The sequence below is a fragment of the Telopea speciosissima genome, chromosome 10, assembly GCF_018873765.1.
Source record: "Telopea speciosissima isolate NSW1024214 ecotype Mountain lineage chromosome 10, Tspe_v1, whole genome shotgun sequence".
In the NCBI taxonomy this organism is placed as follows: Eukaryota; Viridiplantae; Streptophyta; class Magnoliopsida; order Proteales; family Proteaceae; genus Telopea; species Telopea speciosissima.
Window position 1 is genome coordinate 18,507,838 of NC_057925.1, and position 6,451 is coordinate 18,514,288.

The 6,451-nt window shown below is 38.9% G+C and overlaps 1 non-coding gene across 1 annotated transcript; it reads left to right on the forward strand.

The window, feature by feature from the left end:
• The first annotated feature begins 3,882 nt into the window (after positions 1 to 3,882).
• On the forward strand, positions 3,883 to 3,989 carry LOC122644410. Its single transcript, XR_006330340.1, has one exon. It is a non-coding gene; the product is annotated as a small nucleolar RNA R71 (small nucleolar RNA).
• Positions 3,990 to 6,451: the final 2,462 nt, after the last annotated feature.

Below are 6,451 nucleotides of genomic sequence, written 5' to 3' on the forward strand. Positions count from 1 at the left end.
AAAGCCACACTGTAAAACCTTGGCCGCCGTCTTATTAGGCCCAAAATGGCCTCCACAAGCCTGATCATGGAAAAAAGATAAGACAGATTGTTGCTCATGATCAAGAACACATCTCTAGATTACCTGATCTAGACAAGTCTTAAAAAGATAAGGATCATCCCAAAAGAAATATTTAACTTGTGAAAAGAAACGATTCTTATCTTGGGTGGACCAATGTGCAGGTGTCACACCCATAACCAGATAATTAACAATGTCAGTAAACCAAGGTTCACTAGACACTGCCATCAGATACTCATCAGAAAAGTTCTCGTTGACTGGAGAGTCGACCGTCAAAGAATTAGGCAGCCGGGATAGATGGTCTACAACCAAATTTTCACACCCTTTCTTATCCCTAATTTCAAGATCAAATTCTTGCAACAAAAGGACCCACCTAATGAGACGAGCCTTGGCATCTTTCTTCTGCACAAGATATTTGATAGCTGCATGGTCAGTATAAACAATCACATGTGATCAAACCAAGTAGGGCCTAAACTTCTCTAAAGCAAACACAACAGCTAAAAATTCTTTCTTAGTGGTGGTATAATTAAGATGTGCATCATTAAGAGTCCTACTTGCATAATAAATCACATGGGGCAATTTGTTGATTCTTTGCCTAAGAACAGCCCCTATAGCAAAATCAGAAGCATCACACATAAGCTCAAATGAAACTTTTCAAATTGGAGCTTGAATAATAGGGGCTGAAGTCAACGCTCTTTTCAATTGCTCAAAACTATCATGACACTCAGAAGAGAAATCAAATGGGCATTCCTTTGCCAAAAAAGAGGTAAGAGGTCTAGTTATCTAGCTAAAATCCTTGATGAATCTTCTATAAAAACCTGCATGGCCAAGAAAATATCTAATGTCCTTCACACTCTTGGATGGTGGTAAATTGACAATAAAGTCCACCTTAGATCTATCAAACTTTATCCCTTCTTTAGACATAATGTGACCAAGAACTATGCATTGTTTCACCATGAAGTGGCACTTCTCCAAATTCAGGACCAAGTTCTTTTCTATACATCTTTTAAGAACCAAAGAGAGATGATGCAAGCAATGAGAAAAGGTAGAGTCGTGAATAGAGAAATCATCCATAAACACCTCTAGGAAGTGCTCTACCATATCAAAAAAGATACTCATCATGCACCTTCAAAATGTAGCAGAGGCATTACAAAGCCCAAAAGGCATACGCCGGTAAGCAAAGGTTCCATAAGGGCATGTGAAAGTGGTCTTGTGTTGGTCCTCTAGAGCAATAGGGATTTGGTTATAGCCTGCATAACCATCAAGAAAATAATAATATTTATGACCAGTTAGTCTCTCTAATATCTGATCAATAAAAGGCAAGGAGAAGTGGTCCTTCTAAGTTGCTGCATTCAATTTCCTGTAGTCAATGCACACTCTCCATCCCGTTTGGATACGGGTTAGAATCAATTCATTATTGGCATTCTCAACTACAGGAACTCCTCCTTTCTTAGTCACAACCTGCACAGGATTCACCCATTGGCTATCAGAAATAGGATAAATGATGCCATGATCCAAGCATTTTAGGATCTCTTTCTTGATTGTCTCTTTCATCACAGGATTAGCCCTCCTTTGGGGTTCCCTAGAAGGTGTGGAACTCTCCATCAGATATATATGATGTTGAATAATGGAGGGGCTAATACCTTTGATGTCAGACATGATCCAACCTATGACTTCCTTATGGTCCTTTAGAAGCTTAATCAACTCTTCTTCCTGAATAGAAGTCAAATCAGAAACAATAATAACAGGAAGGGTATGATCATGTCCTAGGAAGGCATACTTGAGGTTGGAGAGCAATGCCTTCAACTTTAATGTGGGGGGCTCAATAATAGAGGATTTGGGAACAGAAGTGGATAGGGGTCCAAGGGACTCCAAAGGTGGTTGGATGCTGCAGACCTCAGATAAGGGAGTATCATCAATACCCTCCAATTCCTGCATATATTTTTGAAATCCCGAATTAAAATCAATCTCAAAGAACGTATCAATATCATCGGAAAATCCTTGAAGCATATGTACCTCTTCATCCATGTCAGGCTGCTTGCCCAACCTAAACACATTGAAGTCAACAAAAGTATTGCTAAAAGATAATTTCATGAAGCCATTGCTGCAATTGATTAAAGCATTACTGGTAGCTAGGAATGGTCTACCCAATATGATTGGGATTTGGTCCTTGAAGTTGGCAGTGGGTTGGGTATCTAAAACAATAAAATCCACAGGAAAAATAAATTCCCCAACCTTCAGCAGGACATCCTCAATCATTCCCTTAGGAACTTTAACTGACTGATCTGCAAGTTGAAGAGTAATTTTGGTCGGTTTCAGTTCTCCCAATCCCAGTTGTTGGTAGACATGAAAGGGTAAGAGGTTCACACTTGCACCAAGGTCCAATAAGGCATGATCAATGGTGGTATGGTCTATAGTACAAGAGATGGTGGGATTTCCAGGATCCTTATGCTTGGCTGCTACAAGCTGTGAGATTAGAGAACTAATATTAGCAGCCAAGAATGCCTTTTTGGTCACATTGGTGGTCCACTTTTGGGTGCATAAGTCTTTGGGGACTTTAGCATAAGCAGGGATTGGGCAATGGCATCTAACAAGGGGATATTCACCTGAACCTATTTGAACACATCCAATATCTTCTCCACAAAAGGAGACTTCTTGCTAACCAACCTATTTGGGAAAGGGGCAGATGGGGTATAAATTCTTTCAGGGTTGGTCTTTTTAACCTCCTCAACAGAACCCTCTTTAGTTTCCTCAATCAAATCATCTAGAATATCTTCAGGTTCATCAGACGAATCTGGAACAGTAGGCACTTCAATGGCCTCTTCAGAAGGGGGAGAGTCAATAGGAGTATGAGATGGTAAAGACTGAGGTGTACTAGCCTGTTGATACTCACGGCCACTCCTTAAAGCATAAACAACATTTACCTGTCTGGAGGGCCCTTGGTGCTGTTGGTCTTATGCAACATTGGTTGGAGGAGCTTGGGTACCTTACTGAATATGAACCTGATGCCTAGGATTTGGCTCAGGTTGGCTAGGTAACTTCCCTGTTTCCCTCTCATGAAGGATTGTGATAAGCTGGGTGAGTTGTTTTTCCATGTTATTGTGGCTTGTCATGAGAAGAGATATCTTGTTGTCCATTTCGTTCAGTCTTGTTGCTTCTCTTGTATTGGTAAATCCTGGGAGTTGCTGATAAAGTGCAAGGAGAGGAGGCCTAACAGAATTAATAGAAGGTCCTGGATGAGAACGAGGGGGAAAGGGGTTAGGAGACATTCCTTGGCTTTGTGGTGCATAGTTGAGCCTTTGGGCACCAAGTTGGCCTTGATGGTTAAAGTCGGATGGGCCTACTTGGTTCCCTTAATTCTAGGAGAAATTGGGGTGATTTCTCCATCCTGGATTGTACGTATTGCTATATGGGTTATTTTGGTAGAGAGCACTTACATTCTCAGTGCTGGAATTGCCCACCAAGGAGTTGGGGCATTCCTCAGAAAGGTGTCCAGGGGTTTGGCACCAACTGCATACCGACACATGGTTGACCTGCTTAACTGGTATAGACTCTTTAAGAACTATGGACTCCAACCGTTTTATGAGGCTATCAAGTTTGGCCTCCTTAGCTGGCATACCCTCAATGAGATACCCCTTAGTGGTCCTTTCAGCCTCTTAGGAAGATTCCCATTCCCTAGTCTTATCAGCCAAGTTGGTTAAGAATGTCCATGCATCATTCTCCTCAGAAAAAGAACTAAAGCCTGCTGGACACATGGACTCTTCAAGTTGCTTGGTCTGATAATCAATACCCTCATAAATAATTTGGCATAACTGCCACAAGTCAAAACCATGGTGAGGGCATTCTAAGAGGAGGTCCTTGAATCTTTCCATGAATTTAGAAAATGACTCATGTGGTTTCTGCCTGAACTGGAGGATGTCACTTTTAAGCTTATTGGTCTTGTGAAGAGGGAAGAATTTTCTCAAAAAGATGATGGTGAACTCATCCCATGTATTAATGGAGATTGTTGGCAATCCATAGAGCCACTTCTTGGCCTGATCTTTCAGGGCAAAGGGTATAAACCTAAGCCTAACTGCATCATCAGTCAAATTCTGGGCCTTAATTAGAACACAGACCTCCTCAAATTCCCTAAGGAAGAGATATGCATCCTCATTGGCCATCCCATGGAAATGGGATAGCATACTGATGAAGTTGGTCTTGAGTTCATAGTTATTCCCTGTAACAACAGGCAGACTAATGCATGAGGATTGTGCAGCCCTGGTGGAGTAAAACCTATCCTTAAGAGTCTTGGGTTGTTGGTCACCCATGGTCAATGGTGGTAGAGAAGATGGTCTTCTAATAAGACAATTACTTGAATCACGAGTCCACATCTTAACCACCTAAACAAATATGAGGTCTCCTTTGAAAAATTAAAGAAAAAAAATAAAAGACTTAAGGAAAAAAAAATACTAAAAATAAGAGGGAGCCCAAGGTAGATAGTGCATCTCTATCCCTCAAAAAGTGAAACAATGGTTCAAAAGCTATAAGGAAACCATATAGGTTGACAACAAGGGAACCTGTATAATTTTCTATAACCACCTACGTGCGACTCCAATATGGATTCTGATGTAGAATGGAGGTCTACTATGTGTTTATGTTTTCAACACTCTCACTATGTCGTTTTCCTATTATCAAGAGTGGTCACCTCCAAAGATAAATCACATGTCAATCCACCCAACTAAGTCAAGATGTAGTGTCATAGGTAACTTAATCCTACGAGGGACACCAAAAAATGGAGGGTTGAAGCATATGAAGGACTTTAGATTGGGCGCACACTATTTGAAACAGAAGAGAAACAAGAAGAGTTTTCAAAAACTGATTTTTTTTTTTTTAGAAAAAGAAGAGAAAATAATAAACTAAAACACTTCGAACTACTTAAAAATCAGAAAAATAAAATGGACTACAATCTTCCCGGCAACGGTGCCAAAAACTTGTTTGAGTTAAAAAAAAAATACCGCAAGCGTACGGGTCAATAGTAGCTACGGGTCGAACACAAGGAGATATACGCCACTCTATTTAACTAACTTAAAAGTAATGCAAAGTGAACCAAATTAAAGTGTTAAATTAAACTAATGATAATTAATGCATCCTAACTATAAGTATCTAACAAAATTAAGGGATTAAATTGGCATCCTACCACATGAGCATCTAACCTATCAAACTAATGCAAATTGAAAGGAATAAAAATGCAGCCACACATAATAACCATATAAAAAGGACTAAAGGAATAAAAGTGCATCCACAAACCACAACCATATAAAAAAAAATAAAAGAAATAGAGGGAGAAGAAGAAGAAGATAGAGACAGATAGAGGAGATAGAGAATGAGATTGAGAGTTTAGATAGTAAAACCTGGATGTGCTTGCATGAATGAAATTGAAAAGCTTGAATACTTGCATAAACTTACCATGACCTCCTCTTCTAAATCTTCAAGTCTTGTCATCAACATAAGAGCTTAGACTAAAAAGCTTTAAACTAAAATTATTACAATTATATTGAAGACATTAAAGCATAAACTAATCCTATTACAACCATTAACTAATCTTATGAAAGCAAAATTAAGAACTTGAAAGAACTAATTCATGAAATCAAACTAATAACTAAAGCTAAAAATAGGAGAAGAAGAGAAAATTTCACTAAATAAATGAACATTTTTTTACAAGAGAGGTAGGGGGTATTTATAGAGGGAAGGGAGGAGAAGAGAGAAGAGGGAAGTGTAGGAGAAATATTCCCTAAGAAAAGAGAATATTCTCTTTTCTTCCTCTTTTACAATGCTTGACTCCCAAGAAAAAAAGAAAAATTGAAAAGAGGGAGAAAAGAAAATATTGTTTACATAAACCTTTTATTTCTAGAAAAGTAAATTTCTAATTCTAGCTTGTGCTTCCTTTTCTTTGTAGATATCTTCGCCAAACAATAAAATCAAAGCATCTTTGATTTTTTAACCTTCCAAAGATGAGAAAATATCTTTCAAAATAAATCTATCCCAAGTGAAATTCTAGGAATGCCCTTGAAAAGTTGGAGGAGAGAGAGAGTAAGACTAGGATTCCTTTAAGAATAAATAAAACACCCATTCTATCCTTCAGAAAAGGTGGAGCATGGGGTGGTTATATAGGCCTCACTATTGTGTTTCTTGCAAAAAATCACCCAAAATAGACCTAAATTTCGTCCAAGTTGGAGTTGGGGAGCCCAAGATATCTTAAGTTGAAGTTGGACTGCTCAGAGCCCTCCAAATGGAATCTTTCGGGTACAGGAAAGTAATTTCTGATAATTGCGTTAAGGCTCCTGGAATCCAAACTTTCGCTTCACTTTATCCCCAGCCGATTGTTTATAATTACAAATAAACCCCTGTAGACCAT